At 41.3% G+C, this 16,620-nt stretch overlaps 1 protein-coding gene across 10 annotated transcripts in view; it reads left to right on the top strand.

Annotated features, from left to right (window-relative positions):
- The window catches only part of foxp1b (forkhead box P1b), a 197,784-nt gene that overhangs the window by 62,363 nt on the left and 118,801 nt on the right, over window positions 1-16,620 (top strand). For 9 of the 10 annotated variants that reach the window (XR_013808412.1, XM_079682634.1, XM_079682638.1 and 6 more), the window contains exon 4: window positions 9,243-9,312. The exons of the other annotated variant lie outside the window; for it this stretch is intronic. The gene's annotated coding sequence lies outside the window, so the exon portion shown is untranslated. The remainder of the gene's footprint in view (window positions 1-9,242; window positions 9,313-16,620) is intronic. 10 annotated transcript variants of the gene reach the window in all.

Here is a 16,620-nt window from a genome sequence, read left to right as displayed (position 1 = left end):
TTCACATCTGGTGTGTGTGAGACTGTGGGGCAGCACACACACCCCCTCCTCACCCCCCTCCACCAGCACTCTCACATTTCCTCATCTGTTCCCCAGCGCCAGGGTGCTCCGGCACAAGTTGGCCGCTCTGGATCCATCTGTTGTTATTATTTTCCACTGATAATTGGCTTGAACAATGGAATGCCTGTGTCCCCCTTGCCTTTGAAACCCTACACCCTGTTTATTTTCCAGAGGTCTCATTTCTGCTCTCCCTCTCTTGACTCCCTTTCACCCCTCAATTCCTCCCTTCACTGCCTGCCTCCACCTAGTGTCGCCTCACCCCTCACCCCCTCTCACTCCACCCCGATGCATCTGAGAGAGAAAGGGTTTCACATGAAAATGACATTTCTGACCGGCCACATCAGTACGTGTCACTCAGCGTCTGACACCAGTCTCCAGGTTCTGTGTAAGGGGGCTCCTCTCCCAGTTTTCTCTCTTTTTTTCCTAACTGACGGCCTGGCAGTTTTCTCCCAGGAGTTTCCCCCGACACGACACACTTCTGCTTTTCTTCGACTAAATTAGAAAAGGAAAAAAAAAGACAGACAGATGGATGAAGAGAGTAAAGGAGATGGATGAACGTCAGGACATAATTGAGACACTCCAGAAAGGAAGACATAGATTTTGGATTTTTTTTTTAAACTGATTAAAATTCAGCTCGTATTTTTCCTATTTCTACTACAAGGTGTGCAAGTTAGAGGCATTTGTAAAGATGAATCAAAGGATCACCAGGTGCATTTATTTAAAAAAATCCAGGACATACTTTAATGAAAAACCAAAAACGGATCTACTAAAAGTAATTAAATTTGATATTTGAAGATTTAATTAGCGTGTTACGTTGTAATTAACCGTTTTGTGTTGAAGTCTTCATGCTCTGGTCAAATTATAGTGTATTTTAATAATATCAGACAATTAGACTAATCACCAATCTGAGCAATGAGCAAATTTGGCTAATTAGGGATGTTTTCTTGTACAGTATGTGACAAGGTGAAAACAAGACAAACCGGCAAAATAAGTGTTACTTTTTATGGCCAAGTCTGTTCTTCACATAAGGGACTTCTTCTTTTTCTGAAGATGGAGGAAGCCTTTCTCTTTTTTCTTCACCTTGGTTTTGTTCTGCCTCGTGTTTCCGTGTTGATGTTCATTTGTCCTGCCTGCTCTTGTCTAATTAAAAGAGGCCGGGACAGGTAGGGCTCTCAGCAGGCTTCTGCTCCATTTGCTGAGTGTTTGTGTTTATGCAAAGGGGGCCACTTCCTGCATATTAATCTGGAAGCAAGGCACCGGCTTTTGTTGTGTTTTGTCCACATACCTCCAATCCCTCTCAACACTGGGTGCTCTCTCTCTCTCTCTCTCTCTCTCTCTCTCTCTATCTCTCTCTCTCTCTCTCTCTCTCTCCACACACACACACACTCTCCAACTACCTCACACTACTTCAACTACTCCATACCTGCTACTTTCACTGGCGCTCCTCTCCTTCAGAAGTGGATTTGCAAACACTCAGAGTTTGGAGGGAACCTGCATCAATATACAGTTTCATGAACATGGTGAAAGTGTGTTTAACTGTTTGTCGGTAAGTCTGTAAAGATTTCATTATCTTTCTCCACTTTCTCTCTGTTTTTTTTACTCCTCCTCTCTAACCTTTTATGGGACGCTGGTGGATGTATGCGTGTGCATGTCCTGTGTGTGTAGGTGTGTTCTGTAAGCGATTGACAGAGTTGGTGTGTATGATAACCACGAGAGTTACTGTAGGTCCTGAGTTACTACGAGATGTCCAGTGTCTGAAAGTCAGGGAAGTGTCCAGTTCAGTTGTGTGCAGAGCTGATATTATATCATAACATGAGATCAACTTTATTGATTCCAATTTGGAAAAATGTTTTCGTCACAGCAGCATCTAAACAAGGCATTGTGCAAAAAGAGTAGAAGTAGACAACATGAACAGTAAATAGAAACATCTCAACATTTGAAAAATACAATTATAGTAAAATCATAATGACAGTGAAAGACGTGTGTGTATATATATATGTATATATATATATATATATATAGGATTTTTTTGCTTAAAAATAGCAAATTGTTTGCTTTTTCCGACCCCTTAAAATATTTTGAATTTGTTCAATGTTGTCTTGTATAATGAACAGCTTTGTCAGGTTTGGGCTTTTGACTGTTACTTGTAAAAAAATAAGCAGTTGTATTGGGTTTCGGGAAGCTGAGATTCACAAAAAAAAAGTTTGAAGTATCTCTGTGCTTAAAGAGAACATTTGCCACCTTCTTTTCAAGGCTATATCCAATCAGTATTGACGGTAAATATAGTTGTTAATATAAAAGCAAAAAGAGTTTGCAGCTGCAAAATCTGCATTACGTAGATGTGTAAGAGGTGGGAAACCTGGGTACCGGAAGTTTGCACGCCATGCATCCTGGGACATGTAGTCATTATAGCAACCATCTGAACCTGGTATTACTTTAATTGACCATATTAGACTAAACTGATTGGACATCCATTTAAAAGGTTGCATTTTTCCCATTAAAACCATACAAATATATATATTTGAATAGCAACAAGATTGAAAGAACATGGAAGAGAAGAAGGTATAGTGTAAAGAGTAACCTGATTACTGCAGGAATGTGTTGTGCAGGGTCAAATGATTGGAAAATATCACCCAGCAGTTGGCCTGTATTTATTTGCATTACCCTGCTGCGAGTGTGCATGCGCGTGAGTTGGGGTGCGTGTGAAACAATGGGTGAGTTAGGGTGCATGTGTGTGAAACAGTGGGTGAGTTAGGGTGCATGTGTGTGAAACAGTGGGTGAGTTAGGGTACATGTGTGTGAAACAGTGGGTGAGTTAGGGTGCATATGTGTGAAACAGTGGGTGAGTTAGAGTGCATGTGTGTGAAACAGTGGGTGAGTTAGGGTGCATGTGTATGAGTTAGGGTGCATGTGTGTGAGTTGGGGTGCATGTGTGTGAAACAGTGGGTGAGTTAGGGTGCATGTGTATGAGTTAGGGTGCATGTGGGTGAGTTGGGGTGCATGTGTGTGAAACAGTGGGTGAGTTAGGGTGCATGTGTATGAGTTAGGGTGCATGTGGGTGAGTTGGGGTGCCTGTGTGTGAAACAGTGGGTGAGTTAGGGTGCATATGTGTGAAACAGTGAGTTAGGGTGCATGTGTGTGAAACAGTGGGTGAGTTAGGGTGCATGTGTGTGAAACAGTGGGTGAGTTAGGGTGCATATGTGTGAAACAGTGGGTGAGTTAGGGTGCATGTGTGTGAAACAGTGGGTGAGTTAGAGTGCATGTGTGTGAAACAGTGTATGAGTTGGGGTGCATGTGTGTGAAACAGTGGGTGAGTTAGAGTGCATGTGTGTGAAACAGTGGGTGAGTTAGGGTGCATATGTGTGAAACAGTGGGTGAGTTAGGGTGCATGTGTGTGAAAACGTGGGTGAGTTAGGGTGCATGTGTGTGAAACAGTGGGTGAGTTAGTGTGCATGTGTGTGAAACAGTGGGTGAGTTAGGGTGCATGTGTGTGAAACAGTGGGTGAGTTAGAGTGCATGTGTGTGAAACAGTGGGTGAGTTAGGGTGCATGTGTGTGTGAAACAGTGGGTGAGTTAGGGTGCATGTGTGTGAAACAGTGTGTGAGTTAGGGTGCATGTGTGTGAAACAGTGGGTGAGTTAGAGTGCATGTGTGTGAAAAAGTGGGTGAGTTAGAGTGCATGTGTGAAACAGTGGGTGAGTTAGGGTGCATGTGTGTGAAACAGTGGGTGAGTTAGGGTGCATGTGTGTGAAACAGTGGGTGAGTTAGGGTGCATGTGTGTGAAACAGTGGGTGAGGGTGCATGTGTGTGAAACAGTGGGTGAGGGTGCATGTGTGTGAAACAGTGGGCGAGTTGGGGTGCATGTGTGTGAAACAGTGGGTGAGTTAGTGTGCATGTGTGTGAAACAGTGGGTGAGTTAGGGTGCATGTGTGTGAAACAGTGGGTGAGTTAGAGTGCATGTGTGTGAAAAAGTGGGTGAGTTAGAGTGCATGTGTGAAACAGTGGGTGAGTTAGGGTGCATGTGTGTGAAACAGTGGGTGAGTTAGGGTGCATGTGTGTGAAACAGTGGGTGAGGGTGCATGTGTGTGAAACAGTGGGTGAGGGTGCATGTGTGTGAAACAGTGGGTGAGGGTGCATGTGTGTGAAACAGTGGGTGAGTTAGGGTGCATGTGTGTGAAACAGTGGGTGAGTTAGGGTGCATGTGTGTGAAACAGTGGGTGAGTTAGGGTGCATATGTGTGAAACAGTGGGTGAGTTAGGGTGCATGTGTGTGAAACAGTGGGTGAGTTAGGGTGCATGTGTGTGAAACAGTGGGTGAGTTACGGTGCATGTGTGTGAAACAGTGGGTGAGTTACGGTGCATGTGTGTGAAACAGTGGGTGAGTTAGGGTGCATGTGTGTGAAACAGTGGGTGAGTGAGGGTGCATGTGTGTGAAACAGTGGGTGAGGGTGCATGTGTGTGAAACAGTGGGTACAAAACGCTCCCTCCTCCCTCGTGCAGCAGGGGAGGTGATAGTACGTGGCAACCCCATGGTGGTGCGGGAGGATATGAGTTCCTCCCTTCACTCATCGCCTCTTTTTCTCCCTTTGTCTTTGTCTGGGAGAAATGGAATCTGCAGCTTATTGATATTAATAGCGCAGGGTCCGTGGTCGGAGAGGAGCTGAGAAGCTGGAGAGTGGAAACCTGATCCGGCTCGGCAGAACCGACAGTCCTACTCTACAGCGAGGAGAGGGGCTGGTTAGAAAAAAAGGATTGCATAATGTGCGATTTTGAGTTCATTGGTACCTGAGAGATTTCTGTTGTTGCTACCTTGTACTTGCACTGACTCTATATTCCTTTGACAGTTTATAGAAAGTTATTTCAGTCAGATTTAGGTGATTAGAAAATACAAAATATAAATCAATTCTTAAATTCACTTTGACATATAATTATACATAAAAGATCCATCAGCAGTATATAAAGGAATTCAAATCAGCTCCACCTTTACCCGCTGTGATGGACACATGAATGCATCAATAATCCAGTTATATGAATCTGAAATGGGCCGTTGCGATAACAGGTACTTTTACTTGTTGTACTTTAAGTATATTTTGATTAAATACGATTTTGAATGCAGGACTTTAACAAAGTATTCTTACAATTTAGTAATGCTCCTTTTACTTACCTTAAACATCTCAGTACTTAATCCACCACTGACTGTGTTAGCCCTTTGTGTGCAGTGCGTGATCAGAGTGAACTTTCTCGACTGATCTAAATTCAAACCAAAGTTTTTCATCGGTGTGGATCCTGAGCGGCCCCAGCTGCTTCTTCTCAGCTGACGAAATACTTCACAAAGTGCATGGTTCTGTGTTTTTTATCTCATGGATCAATAGATTAGAATCCCCCAAGGAGCACAGAGCAGTGTGCGCTGGATATCCACTTGATCGGGGCTTTTTGTATTCAATGAGCTCATTTAAATAGTGTAAAGAAATGTGCGGCCTTGTTTGTTTTGGGCTAGGAGTGAAATTCCTTTTTTTTTGGTATTAAGGCAGCAAAGCTCTCTGTTTGCACTCTGTGTACTTTGCTCTTAGCTCAGCAAAACGTGAGGGCAGGTCCAAGAGAATCAGGGGGGGATCAGACAGGCCTGACATTCACCAGACTGCGCTGTTGCCTTTTAAGCTTAGAAAAGGCATGGGAGGAAAGCAGCCAGAGTAAGTAAGGGCTGGCTGAATAGAAGTTGGTTTTAATTGGTGGGTTTTGTGTCTGTTTGCGTGTCAGAAAGTGCTGTTGTTTACAGTCTGTGTGGGTGTTACAATATAATGCCAAGATCCTGCCAATCACATCAAAAAGACGGAGAAAAAACCCCCCACACAATGCTTGTTTTACGAGACGTGGCAATGTTTTTAATTTAATCTGTCCTTCTTATTAAAAGCCCAGAAGAAAAGAAAATAGTGTGCTGTCAGCCCTTTTTTCTCAGCAGATCGGATCGTACAGTAAGCAGCTGCGTTTGTTAAGAAGTGACTCACGCTTTTGATTTTCCTGTGCACAGACAGTGACTTGGAAAACATCCTGCACACACCCTAAAAACAAACACCAATGACCCTGTTTATACAGTAGATATCAGTGACTTTACACCGCTAAAACTCTCCTACGCCCTCCTCTTAGTTACACAATGCTCAGCGCTGTTAACCAGTGTCTCTACATCTTTTGCTTCATTCAAACGCAGCACTGGGCCGTGGCGTGATAAATAGGCCCTGTCAATTTATTCTAGGTGCTGATACTAAGTGATCGAAACATCCCGTATGGGGCCGTAAAGAACCGAGAGACAACTCTGGCAGCCTCCTATTGACAACCATCGAGTTGAGCATTAATTAATATGGTAATGATGTGTGAAGGTTCATTAACGAGCCGCCACAGAAGTAGCCACAGATACAGTATTAGGCGTGCTCGGAGTAATTAATGGAATAACTTTACTTAGTGGTAAATATTCATGGGCCCTCATCTTTTTGTCTGCAGCGTGTGAAGAGAGAGTGCAGCCTGTCCATTAGAGGAGCTGAAGAGCCGTCAATGCGGGGTCTTTTGTTGGGATTGGGTGCGTTTCAGTGGAGGGGTATTAATTCATATTTTTTTTGAACATGCAATCTTACAACAAAGCCAAAGGCACTGATAACGTACCTGGGACTAGAGAGCATATTGTGGAGCCGTGACCTCCTCACTAATAGGGAAGTCCACTTCACAGGTTTGTGGACAGAATAAAATGAGTCTTTGTTCGCGCTCAGATGTAACCGCAGCGGTTCATTACCATAGCAAAAAACCCTTCTGATTCTCCATTTCCCTCCGAAAACAGGCTGTTTGCATGTTTTTGCCCCTTCACAATTACAATGAGGCCTGTGGTATTTGCATAGAGAATGGAAACATGTATTTGGTTCCTCTCAAAAAGCGATTCCACAACAGGGGTCCTTGTACTACAGGGTCTACTAATAATAATACAACAAAATAAATAATAATAATTAAGTCTAACACCTGTAAACTACAATTTGCAATTATCAGAATAACCTGAAACCCCTCCATCGGATTATTTTTGTATACTTCCGTAACGTAATTACATCACTATAACACTTCCACTTCTTTTGGCTAGCGCTCCAACACATTGTACGTGATAGGCTAAGGGGCGGGACATGTCTAAACGGTTGACCAATCACAACAGAGCCGGCCAGCTAACCAATCAGAGCAGACTGGGCTCTGGTTTCAGACAGAGGGTGAAAAGAGGTGCTGCAGCTCAGGCAGTATGAAACAAATTAACATTAAAGCATGAAGACATGTCACAGTAGAGACACTACATACTAATATGAACCTGAAATTCAGCATAGTATGTTCTCTTTCAATAATAAGCTTAGAGTAAAAGATGTTTCAAATGATAAGCATATCATGTACCGTTGATCCTGCTAACTATAAGTAAGCTTGACCCTAACTAATAATATAATATAACTGCTTACCAAACTAACCTAAAAACATACATTTGTATACTAATAGGGTAATACATCTGTAACATACATTTTGAATCTGAGGGTGAGTACGTGAGTTCATCTGTCAGGGTTGTTGGGGTCCTTAGACCAAAAAGCATTGAACCTCTAAAGGTATCAGGAGTCTTGTAGCTACTAAAATATTTGCCAAAAGTCTTTGTTCCTTCTTTGTTTGACACAGAACTCCGACACCCTTTACAAGAGAACCTTGCAAAATGCGCCTCGGTTTCCTTTCGTCTTTTAAAATGGTTGCATTTTGATTCATATTCTCAGCTTAAGCCTCTTACTGAGCATGCACATAACCCACCTAGGTGGGTAATTATCTCAACCATGAGTTGTTCTATTCCCTACAATCTCAATGTGGGAGTGTGTGATGGGCTCGGTTTTCCCGACCGGGCGAAGCAGCGTGTGGTTGTTTATCCTCACCCTACGTTCTCCGCACCCCCACTGCTCTAAATGGCAATATTACAGCTTTGTGCTGTTTGAAATGGAGACAATTATCTGTTTAGGCATTACAAGATAGGCATTATGTTACATGGAGAAAAGGCGTACGGCTGCTATCAGGATCCCGTTGTTGCCTTTTTCCCTCCAATACAAATGTTCCGTCATTAAAATGATGGAACGTTTATCTAAATGGATGTTATGCGTTGGATAAACTCATTTAGCTCCTGGGGCTCTTTCAGGTGATGGGAATTAATGATGTTTAGGAGTTTGAAACTGAAAATATCTGTCATTTGTCACCACTCGCCATTGATTTACGATTCCATTGATGGTATGTTAATTGAAGTGTAATGAATCACAATAATAGGGTAGTTGTGTGGGAATGGTCCATTTTGGATGATTGTTCAACCCTCAAGAGTTCAGAGCGAGCTGCATGTTGACTCACTTTTTCAACAAGGGCATTTAACACATCATTAATGCTGGGACCGGGCAAGTCGGACCAGTAGTGTTTTTTTAATCTTTGCTCAGTCTGCTTTAGATAAACACTCGCTCAAACGCCTGGCCACAGTTTTGACTGCCAAATGTAAAACGGTAAAAAAGAACAGAGGCAGGCGGGGAGATGGGAGCTTCTTCTTCTTTTCTTTTTTTACTTCTTTCATATTTGGATATGCTTTAATGCTTTTATTCAAATGCACCTGAGATATTGCCCCACAGTCACTTCTTAGTTTACCATAAAAATAAGATTTTGTTTCCTTCTCTTTTCGTCTTTCCTTGGGTGAGTGCTCAGTTAGGAAAGCTGGGTGCATGCAGATGAGGGGAGGGGGGAGGGGGGCAGGTACAGGTGCACCGGAAAGGGAGAGCAAGAAGAGCTTCTACTGTTGCTTTATGATACGTTTTTGTCTTGCAAATAAACCACTATCAGACAGCCCTATTGTTCCCTTGTTATCATCAGTGGGTGTAGTTGTAGTTAACAGATGGACATGCAAGGATGTGTGTGACAATAGTCAGCTACGGGACGGTAAACCTGAGGCTCGGAGCTGAAAGACAGCAGAGGAATTTATTGTTGTCTCAAGATTTCGCAGATGAAAACAGTTTTTGATCAATTTCTAATCAACAGCAACTGGTGGGTGACTTGTAGCAGCATTTAGCTCACACCCATGTACTCCGTGTTGCGACAAATCCTCTTGCAGGCACTTTAATTAAATCATGTTTACCTATAATTCTCCGTCTTGTGTCCGCAGGGCGAGGAGGCTGTCCTATCACCGCCGCTGGAACTGAAGATTGCTTTAAATAAGCAAGTCCTCGCAGAAGGTAAACACAACTATCCTTCACCGGACTCTGTGTGAATGCTGCATTGAATGGGCTTTAACCATTAACTGAATGCAGCCGGGTTGTCTTGTTTGTGTACTGTATTTTGCAGTGTGTCGGATAAAGGGAGGGTTGGACCGACAGGTGCACTCTGTCAGTGGTTTGAAAGAGCTACTCATGGTTAGTTTTAAAGAGATGGTTCCCCCTAAGGGTCAACATTAAAGTTGGTTGTTTGAGAAATGAGGACATAAGGAAGAAAGGTTGCTCAACTCTAAGTGTTTTTCATGTTGACATTTGTTTGGAAAATGCTATGTGGTAATGCCACAAAAACAAAATTGTGTGTCGGGTGGGGGGGCGGGGGTTAACACACACACACACACACACACACACACACACACACACACACACACACACACACACACACACACACACACACACACACACACACACACACACACACACACACACAGTTGCTATTGTCAGCATGTCAGCCATTCTGCTGGATATCTCATATTCGTCCTCCCCACCTGAGAAGGTTTCTGGCCCCCTAGGATGTGAACGCTTGGATGGAGCTGTGTGTGTGTGTGTGTGTGTGTGTGTGTGTGTGTGTGTGTGTGTGTGTGTGTGTGTGTGTGTGTGTGTGTGTGTGTGTGTGTGTGTGTGTGTGTGTGTGTGTGTGTGTGTGTGTGTGTGTGTGTGTGTGTGTGTGTGTGTGTGTGTGTGTGTGTGTGTGTGTGTGTGTGTGTGTGTGTGTGTGTGTGTGTGTGTGTGTGTGTCCTACAGCTTCATCCCCACTTGTTTCCGTTGTATTTGTTGCCACTCTGTTGCGTGTCTCTTCTCTTCCACTCGATCAGCGCGTTGTGACTTGTAGGTAGATAGGTGGGACCTGTAATGTGCAAAAATGACTGTATGTTTAGTTAGAGGCTTTAAAAGAGTAACACTGTTGTTTTAAGCTACAACATACGTGAAACGAACCTTTGAGTTTATTATATGACTAATAACCCAGGGAGGGATATCCAAACAAACATTAAAAGAGGAAGGGCACTGCTTTTCTTCTTGTGTTTGCAAACAATGATTTCCATTATATAAGGCCAATTGGAACAAAAACATGCAGAAATGTTACAGCTAAAAAATATATATATATATTATAATAAAATAAATCATAAACATTTATTTTAAAATAAGTCAATCTTACAAATCTCAATTGAAAGAGGACGTATTGTGCTTATTTTCAGGGTTCACATGTTATGTCTCTTCTGGGACATTTCTTTATTTTTTTCATACTGCCTGTGCTGCAGCACCTCTTTTCACCCTCTGTCTGAAACCAGATCCCAGTCTACTCTGATTGATTAGCTGGCCGGCTCTGTTGTGATTAGTCAACCACTTAGAGATGTCCCGCCCCTTAGCCTATTACTTACAATGTGTTGGAGCGCTAGCCAAAAGAAGTGGAAGTGTTATAGTGATGTAATTACGTTACGGAAGTATACAAAAATAATCCAATGGAGGGGTTTCAGCTTATTCTGATAATTGCAAATTGTACAGGTGTTAGACTTCATTTTAATATTTGTTGTAGTATTAGAGTAGTAGTACAAGTGTTACATAGTGATTTCATTATGGGTCCAATGTGGATGTTTCAGACAGGGTGTGACACACACACACACACACACGCACACGCACACGCACACGCACAAAGACACACACACACACACACACACACACACATATGGATCCTTTTCAGTTCATTTACAAAACCCCCAAAAAGGTTAAAAGGGATTCTTTAAACTAAATCCTACATCGATGCGTTGATGGAACTGACCTGCCACTTTATATCTCTGATGGAGTGCCTCTTAAATCTTAAATACCAACATCTGCAGTTTCTTTAGAGACATGACAGCAACTGTCATCGTTACAGTTAACAAATAGGACTATTTTCCCCTTCATAGTCAGAGGAGGCCCTCATCCCCGCAATATGTGAAACAGCCTCCCTCTTTATTTGATTCAGACAATTACCCCCACATTTGGAGAACAGACTTGGAGCACATTGAAGTGCAGGATTCCTGTAGCTGTTGTTTATCTGGAGTGCATTCTCCACATAGTCCACAGTCCTCGGCTCCAGATGTACGATCAGCCCTGACATCCTCCTGAACGGTCGTGTAATTAACGTTAATGTGGCAGAATCAGCCTACTGATTGACACGACTTTCCAATGTGAGTTTGATTGCATCGCTAATGCAGAAATCCCTGCAGCAGCTTATGGGATTACCATGTCTTGGTGTTTAAAGCTCTTTTACGGCGCAACAGCCTCTAATGCAGTGTATGTGTTTATGAGTGGAAGCATACTGTTCATTTGTGTCTGTTTGAACAGATCATGCTCTTTAGGATCTTGAATTGACATGTAAGAGTCCTTCTGATCATCAGAGTGCTTTATCCTGAGGAAAATATGGGTGTTGTGCCAATTGCTCCTTTAAAAAAAATGTGTATAGAAATGTAATACAGATATTTAATTTAGTTAAATAAATATATTTATTCAAACATAATACAGGGTGTCCACGGGGTCTTAAAAAGTATTCAAAGTTGATAAATCAATTTAGCGAAAATGAAGGCTATTAAAAAGTATTAAACGGCATTTTCCAAGGTTTTACATTTTGTAGCTTGTTTTCAATAAGTATATAAATGATCCAAAGAGGTTGTATTCTACAGTCTGCCTGAATGTAATCATTGCGTAGGTGTGTAGTGTGATTCTGTGTAGTTTATTTATGGCTTCCCGTTGGATTTTACGCCGGTTGTTAAACAACATCGTTATGGGGAAATGCAAGTCTGCGTCCAAATGGTTGGAAGATAAGGAGGAAGGACAATCAATACTGTATATAGTCAATGTGAGGTAAAGTGTGTCGCCAAGGTAACCGGTTCAAACTCCAAGTGGTGATGAGGTCTTAAAATGTATGGAAAGGGTCTTAAAAAAGGTCTTAAAGGGTCTTACATTTGACTTCAGGATTCCTGCATATAGCCTGTAATAACTTAAAGTAAAATGTTCAAAACATACAATACAAAAATATATATTTCTATAAACATGAGAAGTTAAAGTAAGAATGAGCAAAAATAAAGTTATTGTGCTACAATATATAACATGTATAGAACATATAGACAGTGGTTTATTAGTCTTAACAAGATCAGTATTGCTGACTTGCACAGTTTAAAAGGGTTCGCTGCTGATGGGGATCAGAATCAGAAATACTTGATTATTCCCACAACGGGGAAAATAAACGTCATATCGGAAATACTGTATGTGTGTGTAGGGCTTCCTCTAATACAGGGGTGTCAAACTCAATTTCTTCGCGGGCCACATCAACATCATGGGCCAGTTTTATATATAAGACTATATAAAAATACATATATAAATATTGAATATATATAAAATAATGTATTATATTACATTATTGCCTCTGCATTGGATTATTATCGGATAGGGTATAACTTCATAATTAACTATGTCTGAAAGCAGAAGTCTAGGGAAAATTATTGCAAGTCTCTTCAGTGAAAATGTCAGAATGATTTAAAAAGTCAAAATTTAAAAAAAGATTGATATTTTGAAAAAAAGGCACATTTGAGATGCATTGTGGGACATGTAGTTTATGGGCAACATGCTTCTGTAAATCGACATTTAACCGTATAATAAACATATTATATTCTTTGCAAGCTCTTGAGGGGCCGCATAAAATGAAGTCACGGCCCGGATTTGGCCCCCGGGCCTTGAGTTTGACACCCCTGCTCTAATGTGTGTGTGTTTTGTGTTGTCCTGCTTTCTTTGGCCTGTTTACAACCGCCTTCCCAGAAAAGCGCCTCTGCTTAGAAGAATCCTCAGATATCCCAAAACATGAGCTTCAAAATGTTATCATCTTCATTTGAATTTCATGACTCCATGTAAGGAAGAGAAACACACTCTTGTAATTCGTCCTTTGCTGTAAATGCTTTGGTTTATATTGCTTTATTTAATCCACTTTTTTTTATGGAAGTGTTGAGAATAAACAAGTGGATTCACGAGTTGGCCCCGCTGAAAGGTCGTGTGCAGATTTATGCCGGGATGAAAATAGGGCCTCGGTAATCGTTCCCTTGACTGCGTTTATTGCTTACTTTAAAAAAGTAATTTCTTTATATCAGCATCAAGCTGAAAATGGCCATGTATTAGTATTAGGCTTGGTAAGCTTCTAATTCTGTGGCATTTACAGCTGGCTGTGTTTCCATGCATTTATAACACTTTGATTCTTAAGAGCTCCCTTTAATCGCTTACGCCTAGCTCGGAACATAATAAACAACTTGCCGTGGCGAAAGTGCCACATGGGGGAGATTTCCGGCAAGACAGTTAAACGCTCCTGTCACCGGCGGCTTTTTGTTGCTGTGTTTTTCACGCACTGTGAGTACCGTAATCTACTCTCGGCTGTAGTTAAAGACGGTGACAGGCAGAATAGATGCAAGGTAGCGTGAAAATGAAAAATGATCGTCCCCTACAAAGACGTCACGACGGAAGCTGAGCCCATAAAGCGGCCGGCGAGCTTCCTGTTGATTGAGATCACAGGAAGTGTCAAAGCCTTCTAAACACCCTCACCTGGCTCTCCTATCTGATGCTGCCTCACATCAGCTGCTATCTGAACACCCGCTGGCACATCGCCCGCCTCCCTATTGTCTGCTTAAACAGGTTTAAATGCATGCCTGATGCTGGATACAATATGTCACACAACAAAGCAACATTCTCTCGCATTTCCTCTACAACTTTCATGTGAATTATCTTCTGCTGTGAGGCCGATAATGTTATCCCAGATGTGTTATCTCGGAGATACTTTTCCTGTAAGGGGAAAATGCAACTTTCAATCTATTTTTCTATCAGCGCCAAACAGACGTGTGTCTTCTTTTGGTCTGAAAACGTATCGCCGGACGTATAAACTCTGGTCTGCGGGGAGAGCTTTGATAACGTCTGGCTGCTACCAGGTGCAGACAGCCAACGTGACACGGCCTTTGTGAGAGATTGACTGAGGAGGCAGGAGTAAGCAAGTTCCATCCGCAGATGAGTTGTCTTACGGCAAGATGAAAAGAAAATCAAAAATGTTAGGAAGGAAAAACAAATGTCAGAGCTCTGTTTTTTAGCTTTGAAATACAATTTGTCTTCTGAGCAAAATGACTATACAGGGCTTGTTCTCTGGTAGCCCAGACTGCCTTCACTGAAAAACAATATACTGTACTCTGACTGGAGGGATATGAAAAAAAACTAAACAAAAATGTATGACGTTTTTTTTTTTTTAATAAAAACTCAAACAAAGATAATCTTTCTTATTTAAGTATTTTAATATTTACATTTTTTATTTTAGAATAAAAAAAAAAGGGAATCTTTACAAACCCAATTTCCGTTAGTAATTATTTTTTGTTATTCTATAAATTACTGACAACTTTTTCTCACTTAAAATAAAAATGTTGGGGAGTTTGTCTGCAGAAATTGTCCAAAAATGTAGTTTGAGACTTTGAATAATGCAAATAAAATAAGTTGATGAACTAAACATGTCTTTTTATTTATTTAGGAAGAGTTCAGAAATCAATATTTGGTCACTCCTGATTTAAAACCATGGGTCCTGGCATCTTCTCCATATACCTTATATCAGGGAAGTCAAACTCAATTTCATCACGGGCCACATCAGCATGATGGTTGCACTCAAAGGGCCGGTTGCAACTTTAAGACTATATAAAAATACATAAATATTGAATATATATAAAATAATGTTTTATAATACATTATTGCCTCTGCATTGGATTATTATCAGATAGGGTAATAACTTCATAATTAACTACGTCTGAAAGCAGAAGCCTATGGCAAATAATTGCAAGTCTCTTCAGTGAGCATGTCACAATAGGATTTTAAAAGAAACGTTGAATGCTGGAGAAACAACAAAAAAAAAGTGACATTTTGAAAAAGAGAAGTGAAATTTTTCAAAGAAAAATGTAATGTTTGAGAAAAAAGCATATTTTGTCAAAAAGTCAAATTTGAGATGCATTGTGGGACATGTCGTTTATGGGCAACATGCTTCTGTAAAGTAGCATGTAACCTTATAATAAATATATTATATTCTTTACTAGCTCTTGTGGGGCCACATAACATGCAGTCACGGGCCGGATTTGGCCCCCGGGCCTTGAGTTTGACACCCCTGCCTTATATACTTCATAATAATAATAATAATAATAATAGATTTATTTTGTTAGTGCTTTTACAGGTGCTCAAAGACGCTTTACAGATATATTAAAAAGAAAGGAACAAAAAATAAATAAATATAGTTAAATTAAAATCAAGCAATACAAAAACAATCACACATTAAAAGCCAGATTGAAGAGGTGAGTTTTTTTAAGGTGGTGAGGTCAGTGCAGCCTCTGATGTGATGGGAGTGAGTTCCAGAGGGAGGGGGCAGCGACGGAGAAGGCTCTGTCCCCCTAGGTCCGGTGATCGATGCGGGTGGGGACGGATAGGAGGTTGGCTTCTGATGAGTGGAGGCAGCGGGAAGGGGTGTGGTGGTGCAGCAGGTCCCTTCTCCCAGAAACGACATAATGCAATATTACATTAAATAATGCCCCATTGAAAATCACTTGTTTTTGGTTTCTACTCCCACTAGAGAAGATCTCTGACTATTTAACCCTCCTGTTGTCTTCGGGTCAAATCTGACCGATTTACTACTTTCATCAGTCATAACTTTTTTGTTTTACATTCGATTGCATTAAGGCTTTATGATATCCTTCACAGTAGACATTTGAACATATAAAATAGCTGATCACCACTTTCATTGAATTTTGGATGATTTAGTCAACTTTGTAACATCCATGGTCTTCCCGGTCAAAAATGACCGCCATTAAGAAAAGGAATTAGTAACCATCCGGATCAGATCAAACACACACAAACACCCACACACACTCTAGATTTGTCCCCCCCCCCCTTATGTGCCCAATCCCCCCATGTGAATCACACCTGGCACACACAAATACATGTTCAGTGTCTGTTCTTTGTATATGTACTGCAGTTTTTCATGTATACCAGTAGTCTGATACAATATGTACAGTTTGAAAGGGTGTAACATTACATTTGGTGATGATTAATGGTTTTTGTGTTAATGTAATAGCAGTTAAAACAGGACCTCACCAAAGTAAGGGGGGGGAAACGAAGACAATATAAGGGTTAAGGGAATTCAAAAAAAGTTCCCACAAGGCGCAGCAGTCATTCTTATTGGAATAGTTTTGACTTTGTTGCAATCACTTCACGTCATGGTAAATATCTCTTTGGCAG

Source organism: Notothenia rossii (assembly GCF_949606895.1).
Source record: "Notothenia rossii genome assembly, chromosome: 5".
NCBI lineage: Eukaryota > Metazoa > Chordata > Actinopteri > Perciformes > Nototheniidae > Notothenia > Notothenia rossii.
This window is presented reverse-complemented; position numbering and strand designations above follow the sequence as displayed.